Source organism: Choloepus didactylus, chromosome 2 (genome assembly GCF_015220235.1).
Source record: "Choloepus didactylus isolate mChoDid1 chromosome 2, mChoDid1.pri, whole genome shotgun sequence".
In the NCBI taxonomy this organism is placed as follows: domain Eukaryota; kingdom Metazoa; phylum Chordata; class Mammalia; order Pilosa; family Megalonychidae; genus Choloepus; species Choloepus didactylus.
Genome location: NC_051308.1, coordinates 24,614,025 through 24,629,421, shown reverse-complemented (window position 1 = coordinate 24,629,421; position 15,397 = coordinate 24,614,025). Strand labels below are relative to the sequence as shown.

At 38.4% G+C, this 15,397-nt stretch overlaps 1 protein-coding gene across 6 annotated transcripts in view; it reads right to left on the bottom strand.

Annotated features, from left to right (window-relative positions):
- Window positions 1-15,397, bottom strand: part of CHRM3 (cholinergic receptor muscarinic 3) — a 551,777-nt gene that overhangs the window by 267,022 nt on the left and 269,358 nt on the right. For 3 of the 6 annotated variants that reach the window (XR_005214600.1, XM_037821914.1, XM_037821933.1), the window contains exon 3: window positions 8,098-8,160. The gene's annotated coding sequence lies outside the window, so the exon portion shown is untranslated. Of the gene's footprint in view, window positions 1-7,743; window positions 8,161-15,397 lie in introns of those variants that run through there. The other 3 variants (XM_037821920.1, XM_037821924.1, XR_005214601.1) reach the window with 2 other exon arrangements.

Sequence of the window (15,397 nt, the reverse complement as noted above, 5' to 3'; positions counted from 1 at the left end):
GAGAGGTCACTCTGGTGGGCACTCTTACACACAATATAGACAATCCTTTTTAGGTTTGAATGAATTGGAATAGCTAGCAGTAAATACCTGAAACCATCAAACTACAACCCAGAACCCTTGAATCTTGAAGGGGATAGTATAAAAATGTAGCTTATGAGGGGAGACAATGTGATTGGGAAAGCCATAAGGACCACACTCACCTTTGTCTAGTATATGGATGGATGAGTAGAAAAATGGGGGCAAAAAAAGAAAAAAACACCCACTGCTCTTTTTTACTTTAATTGTTCTTTTTCACTTTAATTTTTATTCTTATTACTTTCGTGTGTGCAGCAATGAAAATGTTCAAAAATTAATTTTGGTGATGGACCCACAACTATATGGTGGTACTGTGAACAATTAAATGTACGTTTTGTCTGACTGCATGGTATGTGAATATATCTCAATAAAACTGAATTATTTAAAAAAAAGAAAAAAATAAAAACAATGAATGAAGAGCAAGGTAGAAAGATTTAGGAGACAGAGGTTCTTTGGAAGCCAAAGAAAGAGAAAATTTCCAAAAGGTCAATGGTAAAATCTGTTGCAGAGAAGACAAGAAAGAGAAGGACCCAAAATTCTTTGAGTTTATCAACAAGGAGATCACTGTCCATTTTGGTAAAATGCAGTGTGAGTGAAGTGGTGTGATGGAAGCCAGACTGCAGCAAGTTTAGGAGTGAAAAGATGAGGAGATGAAGCAAAGAGGGTGGGAGGGAATGAGGGAGAGACAGATTCCAAGAGAACCTAGGCCAAGGTATTTTTTTTTTTTTTTCTTTATGACTTGAATGCGTTTTACATTTACCCATGGAAGGCAAAAGAACTAAAAAGTTTGAAGACACAGCAAAGAGCAAACACAAAACTGATGTAGGAAGGAATAAAATCCAGACTTTTTCATGATGCCTTTTGAATCTGTTTTTCCCTCTCTCTCCTACTGGCAGCTTTCTTGTTTAGGCTTTAATGTCTTCTCATCTGAGAAAAAAGGGATCTACATATTTTCCCACCTTCAGTAAATTTCCACATATTTTTGCCCAATCAGTCTTCCTTAGGCTATTTCTCTGCTCAGGTTCTTTCAGTGATGAAGTCCTGTTCCTTTAGAAACACATTCCACGCCCTTCTTATCTGGTCTTACCTACCTTTGCATCCCTATGTTCAGCTCTCCCCACATCCACACACACCATAATCCTGAAGTTCTCAACTGCCTTCCAACTCACACCCATGCTCCCTTGCAGTGCCCTCTGGTTTCTACCTGTCTATCTAAATCTGACCCTTTTTCAATATCTCATACTATGGTGCTCCTTTTTATAGATGGGTCTCTCTATGGCCCTGAAGCCATATAATAGTATCACCTTTTACACTTCCTTGGCATGTCATCCATACATCCTTTGCATAAACATTTTCCAAATGTTTCTCTGTGCCATGCTCTGTGGAAAGCATCAGGGATACAAGCAAGATAAAGATATAGTCCATACCAACCAAAAGACATGGTGTCTTTGGTACTTAAACTGTTAGTTATGTCACTTGTATCTGGTCTTATTTTTAACACTCATAACATTTTAAAATGTGTGTAACTTGTTCTTCAAACTAGACTGTAAGCTCTTGGAGGATAGAGGCTGTGTAATGAAAATGTTAATACCGATCATCTAAAATTTCTATCTTGGGAACATACAGCAGAAACCGAGTAACTATTTTGCTGAAAGGACATGTCAAAATTGGATAGTACATGCAGTCTCAGAGTAAGAAACTGCCTGAATTGAAATTTTCTTTTTTTCCATGATATGGTAGAATGTAAATAAATATAGCACTTCCACAGCTTTTTCCTTTTATCACTTTACAAGCTTTTTTCTCAAGGCATTTTTACACGTGTTTGAATTTATTTCTTCTTGTACATGCTTGTATGCTGCATGTTTGCTGGGAAAGCTGTGCCTCTAATTTTCACTTCCATTTCTAATTTTTTTCCATTGTAAACCTAAGACCTCTCTCATTTCTCCTGGAATATAGTATATTAAACTGCCAAAACTCTCTTTTAGTTAAACGATTATCATCTACAAACTCCAAATTTAGATTTTTTATGAAATTAATAGCCTATAATTATTCCTGGTTTTCTATAACTGCTCATTCATTAAAGTTTTTTAGAGTCATTCAACAAAATTTCTTTTATTTTTGATATTCATATTCTGATACTATTTTGTTCTTTAATACTATTCTGTAATATATTTTGTGTTTTTTTGCATTTTATTTCTTTTCTGTGTAGCATAACACACATATTTGTTTCTCAAATATTCCTTTCATTTAACATACTGTCCATATGATTTTGTTTTATTTTTTGTTCTGGTTTGTATTTTCTTTCTTTTTTAGTCCAAACTTTGCTCTGAGAATTTAAGCATGGTTTCTTGAAGATGCTTCTGTTTCATCTGGGTCATTTCTGAAATGTTTAATTTTGCTTTTTAATCTGTCTCATGTAATGTGTTCAAATGTTGCTAGAGAACTGTTAAATTGACTAACTCTGCCATGGTGTCCTTTAGAACCTAATGTTACAGCTTTCTGCACGTGTGCCATAGTGCCCTGGTGTACAAGGGAGATGTGGCTGTGCTCAGACCTCAGTGTGGCCTGTTGGGTCTGAGCAGGGGGCACTGGGCCGACTGGGTTGACTCTGGCTGAACCAGCCCGGTCCTGAGATGGAGGCGTAGGCTCATGGGAGTCTGATGCTGTGCCCAGGTCTCAGCCTTCAAGCATGATGGGGACACCTGGCACCTACTGTTCCCCCTTGATGTTCTGAGCATAGCCCAGGCACACTCGTTTGCCCATCCAGGCTCCAATTTGAGTACCCGGCCACAGAGTGTGCTGCTGCCCAGTACATATAAGCATCTGTGTGGTGGTGGAGGAACCGGAGTCACAGGTTCCCAAGGGGCAAACGTGTAGAATAAGGAGTAAGGGGCGGGAAATCCAAGCTAGGGCTCTTGGTAAGTGCAGCTCTGGATAGTGGCTCCACTTTTCTGTTTTCAACTGAAGCAAATACTTCCATCCAATACTGCCTTGACTTTGGGTATTATGGTCTTGCTACTCAAAGGATGGTCAGCATCACCTTCATCTGGGAGCTTGTTCAAAAGGCAAAAATCTTAGGCCCACTCTCATTCCTTCTGAATCTGAACCTGTACTTTTAACAGGTAATTGAACACACACACGCATTGTTGTTTGACAAGGGCTGCATCAGAGGGCCCACTCTGACCTTCCTCTGGCCATGCCCCTTGAGAGTTGGCTTCCTTGTAGACCATGATTCAGGTACCTAGAACCCACCAAAGCCCCTGACCCAAATCACAGAGCTTGCTCACTTCCATGTAGTATGGAGGTCTTGTCCCCAGGAGCATCCTGCTCTGTGCACTGGACCCAGGTGGCCAAGGGACAGCTATTTACCCATTGGGTTGGAGGTATGCTGGATTTCCAGGCGGGGTGTCCATATGCAAGCACCAAGCTGAGACCGCTGGTGGACGGTATGGCCAGGGATGGAAGGGAGGTGAGGGTGGGCCAAGGACCTCCATTTGCACTCTTGCTTTTGGTATCCATACTTGTCAGTGTAGAGCCCATATCTGTCCATTTGTAGCTAATATGCCCTTTCAGTGGGGTCCAAGCTATGTGCAGGGTGACAGCTATAAAAAAAGTGTATGCTTTCCACAAATGAGTACTTTGTTATTATTTTGAAATATTTGATCAGAAAAAGTTAGGTTGGATTCCAGAACATTTGCCTTGTTCTAAGAAATGACAACATTAAGTTTGTCAATGAAGGAAGAGTAATAGTGCTTAGATTCTTTAAATATAATTTCAAATACTGGATACTTTTGACTGGCTATAAAAATGATTTTAAATTTTCTATCATCTATTTGTTCTTGCAAAGTATCCCATAGAGAATGACTATCAAGACTTTGAAGTGATCATTGATCAAGAATTGCAGGTCACCATTTCTAATATAATAACCTGATAATCGAAAGTTATATATGACCTTAAATTACCCATTAAAACATTTGGAAATATTTTTTTCAGAATTTCTTATATAAGTTCAATACCTAGTACTTGACCCATTACTTTTTCTTTCTTTTCTTCTAATACTAGGAATGTGCATTGAATTTTTTTCACCAAATTTCATAAAAATACCAAAAATTTCCATTCAATGTACCATACAAATACTACCATCTTAATGTGTACCATGAAGTGAAAAAGGGTGATCAGCATGTATCCATCTAGACAGAGCTGATTAAGAAAGGTGAGTACCCAGCACAGACAGGATTGGAAAGGACATTACTCCCTATTATAATGTAGCAGGTCTTTTGGATCACCAATGTCTACTATTTCTGATTTTCTCTGAAGTATATCCTTCAATAAAGTGGGTGCCCTTCCTTTGCAAAATTTAAAAAAAAAAAACAGATTTTTCCCTCAACAGATTAGCTTCAAATTTTTTAACATTTCCCTAACATATAATTATCATGTTCCAAAGACCCACAGTGCTGTCAATGTGACTGAAATCAGAATGTAAATATTTTATAAACAGCTGTCAAATCTCAATTGATAGAAAACAAAAAGCCCCCGAATAGCGTAATCTAACCATGAGGCTACAGTCATTTAATTGACAGATAAGACATTTTCCTAGTTTCCATTTTCCTTTCAGCATTTTTAATACATTTGTACGGTGTGCCATTCTGTATATTCACTGTGACAATTTACTTGAAGATGGAATAAACTCTGAAATGCTCTAAGGGAGATTCCTAACACAGTAACTGAATTTTGTTTCACGGAACATTTTTCACACTCATATTTTGATTGTATCTTACTAACATGGGCTACATATTGGCATCAAAGGAATATTATGATGTCCATAAAAAAAAAGAGAGAGGCAACATTTCACTCTTAGCAGTTCAATAATTTATTATTTCATTCTTTTAGGCCTTCACCCAACAAACATTGTCTATGTGCCAGTCTTGGTCAATAAATCTGTGTAAGAACCAAAGAATTGGGCCCTGTCGACCATCATCAAAGACCAGAAATACCACTAAGTAAAAACACCTGAAGCAGCACCTCTGAGGATTTACCGCTATCATCTGTTTGCACCTCTGTGTGTCCAACTGTCCCTCTTTCCAGATTCTTTCTTTTTTTTTCACTTATTTTTTTCCTTGTCTTCTTTCCTGTCCATGCAATAGACATGTCAGTGACATCCAGTAGCACTGCTCTATTTTTGGGGGGACATTTGACCTATGACATTTTCTGACTCTTTATCCATTCATTCATCCATTCATCCAGTCTCCCAGGGACAAGGCATTGTTGGAAGCCAGGCATCCTGGTTTCATCAGCAAAGAAAAGAGTGACAGTCCCTGCCTCCATGGAGCTTAGCTCATATCATGGCGATAAAATATAAACAATATAATGGAATTCTTCATGTCTAGCCTAAATCCCTTAGGCTATATATGTAAGTATTTTGTTGATATGAGGGAAGTTTAATATGCTTAAAAATAAAACTTTCAGTTTTTAAAAGGAATTAAACCTGGGTGCCTGATACGGTGCTTGCTTTGAGAGTTCTTAAGGAAGTTCTCAGTAGCTGACATATGAACGGGAAGGGCCAAGTGGAACCAACTGCCGAGATCAGAGCACCAGGAGTCAGGGGAGTGCAGTGCAAAGGCCCTGAGGCCCCAAAGGGGAAAGAACAGAAAGAAATATGCAGGGAACAGGTGGAAAAAATCCAGGGATATTGGAGGTTAAGAAGCAAGGGAGGAAAGGTACAAATAGAAACCAGATTATATTGGGTTTATAAGTCATAGTATTGCATTTGGGTTTTATTCTAAATGTAGGGGGAAGGCATGGAAGGGTTTTGAGTACTTTTCAATATGATCTGATTTATGTTTCCCAAAGATTATGGTGAATATTGTACACAGCATGTATTTGGGTATGTCAAGAAAGGAAGGTGGGTGAACAGATGGCTTGGACTAGGTTGTAACAGAGGTGATAGAAAGAAATGAAGAAGTTCAGGATGTATTTTGGAAGAAAATGAGGGAAAAGGAAAATAACTGATAACTCCTAAGGTCAATAGCCATAAAGAAAAATTTGGCATGAATAGATAACAGCATTTCCCTGCATTAGCAAAGGAGACCCAGGGAGGTTTATATTAACAGATTACCTTAGAGGGAAGTGATAAGACCATCCAGTATTACACCCTCAACTTTATAGATAAAGAATAACAGTCTGGCAAGGTAAAATGGCTTTTTTAAGCCACAAAAGAGCTGGGCTCTCACCTGTATTTCCTGTCTCTCATTTTCTAGTTCACGGATTTTTCCATTATCCAGCACTTCCTCTCCCCTGACTCAGCTCAGCAACTTACTCAATGCCTTGCATTATCTTCTTTAGAAAGGAATTTCATTATATAACTTACCTTTTGACTTTATTACTTTTTTTTTTCTCTGATCTAATAAGCATAGGTGAAGTAATGGAGATTGTTTAGAAGGACAGTATTTAAAATTAGGACTGTCAGATAAAAGCTGGGGTTTTGGTGATCACACTTAAACCATTAGCTCTAAACTTTTATTTAAAAAAAACAGAAGCCACTCAGAATTAATATTACTTTCATTTGCTTTCGCAGATAATTGCAAGTCATACTAATTTACCTAAATCAAGCAGAGGTTTCACTTCCTGTCCTTTTTTTATTCATATATGGAATATACTCAGTTCACTTCGTTTTATAAATGGATAGTCTAATGGAAAATCTGAGATATTGAATTATATTCAGAGGGTGGGTGAACTGAGAATGCCCACTGACTAGCGATAGAACGTAATCAGCAACAGCTCAGGCTCCTGGCATGGTCAGGACAAACCCAGCAGACTACAGGGAAGTAAGCCTGACAGATCCAAATTCAAACATCACTGCAGCCACTTACTACCATTAGGACAAGTTGCTTAACATCTCGGATCATCAGTTTCCTTGTCTGTAAAATGGGGGATAACGATAGCGAACCTGATAGCACTGTTGTGTAGATGACTTAAGGTTCATCCACTTGCCTAGCATGATGTCCAGATCTCTGATGCTAGTGAATTAACTAAGAGTATGTTCAGCTCTGAGTGACAGAAGACCTGACAAATGTCTCATGTCATAAAAAATATGATAGTAGCCCACACCAGAGCTCAAGCAGTCAAGCTCTTTTATATCCCTGTTCCATTACTGTTAGTTGTGGCTTTGTCCTTGTGATTGCAAGAAGGGGGCTGTTCTTTCCAGGTAGAAAAGTAGGGTGAGCACAAAGAAAATAAAGTTAAAAAAAATTCTCCTCTTGATGCTCTGCTGTATTAAATCAATAAGGGAAGCTCCCTTCAGGGCCAATCACTGAAAGCTCACTGGCCAGAACTGAGTCACTTGGTCACAGCCAGCTGTGAATATCTATATGAATAAAAAAGACAAGGGCTTTTTTTTTTAACTGGGCACACTGCAGCCCTTCAGAATATCAGGATCTTGTTAGGAAGGAAGAAAGAGAGAACAGATATTGGGTAGGCTATTAGCAGTATCGGCTGAATAGAGAAAGTATTGTATAATAAAATCTAGAAAGGATTGCTTTCTGTGTTGGAATACTCTCTATGTTGCTCTTTCTTCACATTCGCAATCAGATTTTGCATGGCATTCTTAATAAAGGCAATATAAATCAAGGAATAATACTAACACTTCTAAGAATCAGACAACCCACAAGGTCCAATAGATATGCTAAAAGCTCAGATATTTACACAGATTGAAAACAACTTCACACTGCTACAGTTAAGATACAAATGAGCATTTGAAATAAAATAAGTTTATTTCAAATCTCAGTAAACATACCTTCATTCTAATTTTGAATCTGAAGAGCAAATGGGCACATCATGTCTTCATTAAGTGACACAAACACTAGAGCACAACTGTATGTTCATATTAAGATGCACACAGTAGCAACTGCAAATCATGTTGAAAAACACCATTTGTAAGTTCTTATTCCTCATTAATTTGTTCTCACAGATGAAATCGTCAAAATTTTTTTCAAGCAAAGCATTTTACTGGAAAAAGACTCTTACCTTACAGTACCTTAGCTGAAGTTTTATATGTCATTTATTTGGCCACTAATCAGAACACAGGTGCTAGAAAAGAACCAGAAAATGGGATTAGCATATAATGAAGGTTCTGGAAAAAGGAAAATCAATAGTTTACACTCTTAATAGTCTAAGAGAGTGAAAGAAAATTACAGAATTTTCAAGTTGAAAAGAACCTCACAGAACATGGTGTTTAACCCCCTCATATAACTGAACAACCCGAGGGTCAGGGAAGTTAAGGTACCTGCTGCCATCAGAAATAGAAACTTACCTATTGACTTCCTACCAAAGAGACTTTCTATATAGCTTTACTCCTCAGAACTTCCCACAGCTGCTTCATAACAAAGAGACGTACAGTGAGAATACGAGAAAACAAAAGAAGCTGCTCATTCCTTAATGCTACATCTAGTAACTGGTGGCTTCCTTTTAGTGAACGTTAGTGCTGTCTACTTTCAGAGGGGTGTGATCCCTCAGATGGTCCAGCCCACCATCTTCTCCCAGACAGTATTAATAACATCTTAAAGAAAATCTCCTAACCCCATTTTGGACACTGATGGTCACCTATTTGAAGTGTACAAAACCATACATGTAGACCAGAATCTTAGAAAAGCATCTCTTTCAGAAGGTTGACCTAGTGAAAGAAAAAGAGCCAAGTTCCATGAGAGGAGAAGGAAGGAAGGGTATTGTGAAGGACGTTGGCTGAGGACAGAATGTGATAACAGAACACTAAGGGCTATGGGAGAATGCAGGGTGAGGCCTGATAAGACACCACCGCATTTTTAAAAGGAAGACTTGCAGTTTCCACAGAGCGCTGGACATGAAGTCAGATTACTAGAGGACGAGAAGAGGCTGCAAGTTAAGGAAGCAGAGGCCCCTAGAGGGGCATGTAGGGGATTTCTCTCAGAGAGACGAGCTTAGTGCAGCCTCAGCTAGTGTGGTCCACAGACAGGTGCCAATTCGGAAGCTGTCGTTGATGGGTGACATGATAAGCACAGAGATTGAGAGCAAATGTTTAGAAACTTATATAGCAAGTGGGCAATGTAATTTTTCTGTTAAAACTGATAATAAAAAATAGATTTGTATTTTGCATGTCTTTTTTTTTTTTCATTTACTGATTTATTTGTTTGAAGTATCAGTCTGCTAAGGCTAAGGAAAAACCATTGGTCTTTCATTGGTTTGAGAAGCTCTGTCTTGGGGAACATCTGCTGTTTTTGCCATCACAGTATCACTTCCTCCTTTAGGGCTTCTTCCTCTGTGTTGCTTCCAGTGTTGGTGAAACAATCAAAGGTCCCTCTTCCCCTCTGGACAAAGGGAGGGCACCTAACTCAAGACAGGCCTTTCAGGAGATCCTCTCCCAGGGGCCCCAATCTGAGAAGTGTGTCTGAAGGCAGAAAAAGGACTGGAGCTGATCATTTCCTGAGAAATGAGGGAAACTGAGGCTGAGGAATAAGTGACCACAGACCAGAACCTGAATCCAATTCTGTCTGACTCTTTCTACTAACCACTCTGTCTCCTTGAGATACTAGCACCTCCTCATGAAATAATGTATACACAACTGGAACTTCAAGAGCAAGCTCAACCATATCAACCCAACCATTATTAATAGAGGAAGTGATGGGTAAATCATATGTAAGGAAGGAAAGTTACCAAACAATACTTCAGTGGGAGGATATTATCATTTCTCTCTCTCCTCTCCAGCTAACAAATAGACATTGCCTGCCATATAGGGAATGCTATTGAGCCTGGAATTCATCTTTCACTATAAATATCCTTACAGAATCTAATAAGTTGAAGAGGAAGTACTCAATTCCATTTAAGTACTTGCCAATCCTTTGACAGCAGTCTACTAACTGCCTTGTACATATTAGTTTCTCATTAAGTATTTACTACATGGATTTTATAATTTAAAATAATAAACATATAAAACACCTTTGTCTAATTTATAATTGGCAGTGCCAACATGCCTACATGTGGAGATTCAGATAATTTTAAGTAAATACATCTCTCTCACTCAGTTATTAAACTGTCTGCTAATATAAATATCTGGATCACTAAATGAATTGGAGAACAATAAATGAGATTGAAAACACACTGAAGTTTCTCTGATTAAGTTTGTCTAGCATTAGAGTCGGGAGCAAAGCATTCATTTTGAAAACCAGTGAAGGAAATGGCTTTTGTCCTAGCTTCTAATTTGTTATACTGCGAATTAAATTTATATGGCATTCATTTACAGATGAGCTTCAAATCTCCGAGTATAGATGACAGACGTCTCCAAATCCCAGTGAGTGTGTTTCAAAAGGTTACATAATCAAAAAATGACTGGCAACTCCAGAGATTGTTGTCATAATTATGCTGTTAGCCAAATAAAGAGGAAAACAAAACTACACACAGAATAATAATTATGGAAAGCCATATGGGAGACTTGTTTCAATAGGCCAATAAAAAACATCACTATCATTCAAGATGTATACAGCAAAAGGTAGGATATTTTGTTAATCACTTTCAAATAGTAGTTTTTTTCTGATAGACCATCAGGTATTTGGGGAGTGTTGACTCTGAGTTGAACAACTGATAATTTTGCAGTTTTGGACATCTAGAGTGATAATACTTGAACAGTTCCATTTCCCTAAAACTTTCCTAAAAATCACATGTGCCTGATGTCTAATTATTTTGGCCTGATAGGTTTCACAGTCTAAGTGATAAATGAATCTGTAGCCATCTGGTTTAGACACAATTATACCTGTTCACAGTCTTGAAATAAATAAACTTAACTAATTTTATTTCTTGTATTCAGCTGAAATTAGGTTCCAGATTCTTAGGGATGACGTACAACATTCTCCTTTTTAATTTCAGAATATACCTTTAGATTCTTAGCTGCCTTATCTGAAGATCAAAATAGCAAGTGCTTGGACAAAGTTAAGCCTGACAGCCTGTTCTATGGGAATAGGATGAATATAGTTCAAGAAATGTATTATATTCCTCTGAGTCTGGTTTACATTAAGTTTTTATTGAAAAACCACTTTCGCTAAATTTCTGCACCTATTCAGATATCATGTTATGCTCTGATTTGGACCCATCAGTGTAAATCAATTCATTTTTAGTCATCCCATCTAAACAGAGGGAGACAGAAATACTTAAGGCATGAAACGGTTCTTCATTCATTCCTATTGTAACTAAGGGAAATAAAAATAATAGCTGGTGAAGGGTATTGGGAAAATAAGAACTGTTTTCCGTGTGCTGGGCTATTATTATGGGGCCTATATCTGAGCAGATGAGGCTCAGAGGTAAATAGTTTTGCCAAAGTTACCAGTATATAATTGGTAAAGCCAGTATGTAAGCTTGGATCCTTTTATTCCAAACAGTAATAGTAGTGAAAACAACAACTAATATTTACTGAGTGCTCACCATATTTCAGGAACTATTCCAAGTCCTTTACCTACAACCACTCATTTAATCATCATAACTCTATGAGGTAGATACTATTGTTCTGTGCATTTTATAGAGGAAGAAATAGATACTTGCTTGCACTGTGTCAGAAAAACCATAGCTCTACAGGGATTACTGAGATCAAACATGGTTTTACTATATCATTCTCCATTTCATCATTCCCCTTTTCTGTCCATTCTTTCTCATTTTACTTCCCCTAAGGTTGAAAATTAACACATCTTTAGGTTTGAATGGGTAGACGTCAATTGGTCCAGTAATCTCTAAATTTTTGAGAATTTGTTTCCAGTTGTTTTTTTTTAATTAAATTCAGTTTTATTGAAATATATTCACATACCATACCATCATCCATGGTGTACAATCAACTGTTCATAGTACGATCATATAGTTATGCATTCATCACCACAATCTATTTCTGAACATTTTCCTTACATTAGAAAGAATCAGAATAAGAATAAAAAATAAAAGTAAAAAAGAACACCCGAATCACCCCCCCATCCCAGCCTATTTTTTCATTTAGTTTTTGTCCCCATTTTTCTACTCATCCATCCATCCACTAGATAAAGGGAGAGTGGTCCACAAGGTTTTCACAATGACACTGTCACCTCTTGTAATCTACATTGTTATACAATCGTCTTCAGGAGTCCAGACTACTGGGTTGGAGTTTGATAGCTTCAGGTATTTAATTGTAGCTATTCCAATACATTAAAACCTAAGAGGTGTTATCTATATAGTGAGTAAGAATGTCCACCAGAGTGACCTCTCGACTCCATTTGAAATCTCTCAGCCACTGAAACTATATCATCTCATTTTGCATCCCCCTTTTGGTCAAGAAGATACTCTCAGTCTCACGATGCCAGGTCCAGATTCATCCCCGGGAGTCATATCCTGCATTGCCAGGGAGATTTACACCCCTGGAAGTCGGGTCTCACATAGCGGGGAGGGTAGTGAGTTCACCTGCCGAGGTGGCTCAGTTAGAGAGAGAGAGGGCCACATCTGAGCAACAAAGAGGTTCAGGGGGAGACTCTTAGGCACAATTATATGCAAGTTTAGCCTCTCATTCGCAGTAACGAGCTTCATAAGGGCAAGTCTCATGATAGACGGCTCAGCACATCAAACCACCAATCCTCAATGTTTGTGACATGAACATCAGTCCAGGTGAGGAAGTCCAACACTTCCCCACTTTTCCCCAGCTCCTGGGGGGTGGCGGGGGGGGGGGCTGTAAATGTATTTTTATTCTTGCCCAAATTACTTTGGGATGTGTCACTGTTTCACTCTAACCTATACTAACCTACAGTATTTCACTTCCTATTCAAAGTTCCATGTAATTGTGGTGTTTGAACAAACTGACTGTAGAGTTATACTGTTTAGAAAATATAGATCCTGCACCAAATAGACATTTCTTCCCTTGGTTTCCACATGGAAGTTGAAGTATTAAAACAGTCAGTTTCGACCTTTACCCTTTGGCCTGGTTTGCCCTAGTCTTAACCAGATCTGCTTCATTCATATCACTAATTGAAGTCTGGGCTCTTTTTCAGCATTTTTTTTTTCTTTTTCTTTTCAACAGTTGCTGTATGCACCAATACTGACATTCATATCTGCCGAGCTCCAGCTCTGAGTTTCAGGCGTCATAGAGTTATCCAATGTTCCAGAGACCAATCAGGTTATACACTAAGGGATCAGCATCTCAAAGTTTGGAGACAGCAATCACAATTCAGGAATAGAGTTGACTGCTATAAGAGCTTACAATCTAGGGATCATTACAACAATCATTTCCCTGTTAGGCTGTGTTCTAAGATTCATTTCTGAGTTTACACATTGTAGATAGTCCATATTGGTGAGGCATTATAGTGTCTGCCTTTATTTCTGGCACACTTCATTCAAATGCTGCGTACAGGATCCATTCACCTCATTGCATGTTTCCAGTTGTTTTAATATTCAATGGGCCTTGGTCAGAGCAGCACAGCAGCTCTTCCTAACGGATAATGAATGTCCTAAGATACATAGGCTCCACCTGAGTATTTCTGAGACTACTACACTGACCCAGAAGGGGAAGACAGTAAATGGGAAAAGACAGCATTCTAGAGCTAAAGAAAGTCATCCAGTTTAGGGGTTTTCTCTCAAGGAGTGTAGCCATCATCTTTGAGTGCAGTGTCTAAGGAGATACAGCAAACCAGGCTGACGTTTAATGAACCAGTTTGGGGGATGGGGAAAACATCTTCAGAAGTCTTGAGGTAGAGTCAATGCTTGTCATCAGGATGGAGGCAGACTCAGTGGTCCGTATAAGCTGATGAGAACACAGCAGCCGGGAATACAGGCGAGATTTAGCATATTGGGATGAGTGGACAGGTGACTCAGTTTGTCAAGGGTACTATGACATATACTGCACAATGCAGTGGCTCAATGAACAGAAATTTACTGTCTCACGGTCTTGGAAGCTAAAAACCCAACATCAAGGTATTGGCAGAGTTTGCTTTCTCCTGGAATCTACAACGTTTCGGCAATCCTCCATCACACAGTGATCTCTCTCTCCTTATGACTACTCCTGATTTCCATTCACTTCTGTTTTTTTCTGACTGTGTCTGAATTTCTTTTTCTTATAAGAATGCCAGCCGTATGGATTAAGGTCCATCCTAATTCAATTTGGCCTAATCTATATAGAATCTTGGAAGATCCAATTCATGAATGAGTCCACACCCTCACTAATAATAACATCTCCAAAGGTCCTATTTACAAATAGGACATGCACAGAAATGAGAACTAAGACATGAACATGTCTTTTCATGGGGAGTATTATTCAATCCCCAGCAACTGGTAATGGTGAAGCAGATCCTTAGGGTCTTGACCTTTAGGGGTGGTAGGTGGGGCTATTTTAAATAAGAATGGAGAGAGCAAACAAGGGTTTGAAGAAGAGGTGAATTCTAACTGGCTCACCCAGCCCCACTCTATACATCTTTGAGGTTACACAATTCTCAGAATCCACCAGCTGGAGGGGATGAATCTCCCTATTTACTGCTCAGAGACTGGGCAGGGCTGAGTCTGCAGGCTGACAGCCTTCAATTCTTACAGCTCCGTAGACCTCCCTGGAGCTGAGGCCTGCATGGGGTGGATACCAAGACTCTCATAAGAGTTCTAGAAATTCGAGGCAGTGTCAACAGACAATAAATGAAAACAAAAGCATTGTTCTCAATTTCAATTTTGGCAGAAAGTAGTAAGGGGAGGAGAAAATTTTACCCTTGGACATGGCAAAGGACTGGCTGTTCAATTTCAGCAGACCTAATCTCATACTGTTGAGATAAAAAGTGGTGGGTAGTAAGACTTTAAAAATTCAAACTTGGTGATCAAACCAAAGTGTGAAAAGAATTATCAAAACAGTGTGAAAAGAATTATCCAAACTTTGTAAATTTGCATTTCACCCTATGTGCATAGAAAAGTGGCTAAAAGGAACGTCACCAGCTATATTAATGTGTGTTGGTTGGCTTTTTCCATAATTACATGTGATTTCTGTGTTTGTCCATGTAATTTTGTTTATAAATTAGAAAAAAATCAAAAATATTTTAAAACAAATAACTAGCATTTCTACAGTGCCAGTTACATAACTGAAACTGATGATATCAGGCATCTAACCAAGCTTTACTCAGTTCTCTTCAGCATCAAGCTGTTTTAAAAGCAGGAGAATTTTTTTTTTTAAATGACATAGTTCAATATCACTTTTTAGAAAGACATTTGCATATATGTCACATATGTTAAATATAAAAATTCAGAAAGGAGAAACTTAGCATAAAATAAAATACACATGCCTTTAGTATCCTGTAGCATTTTATCTTTATTTTCCTCCCAA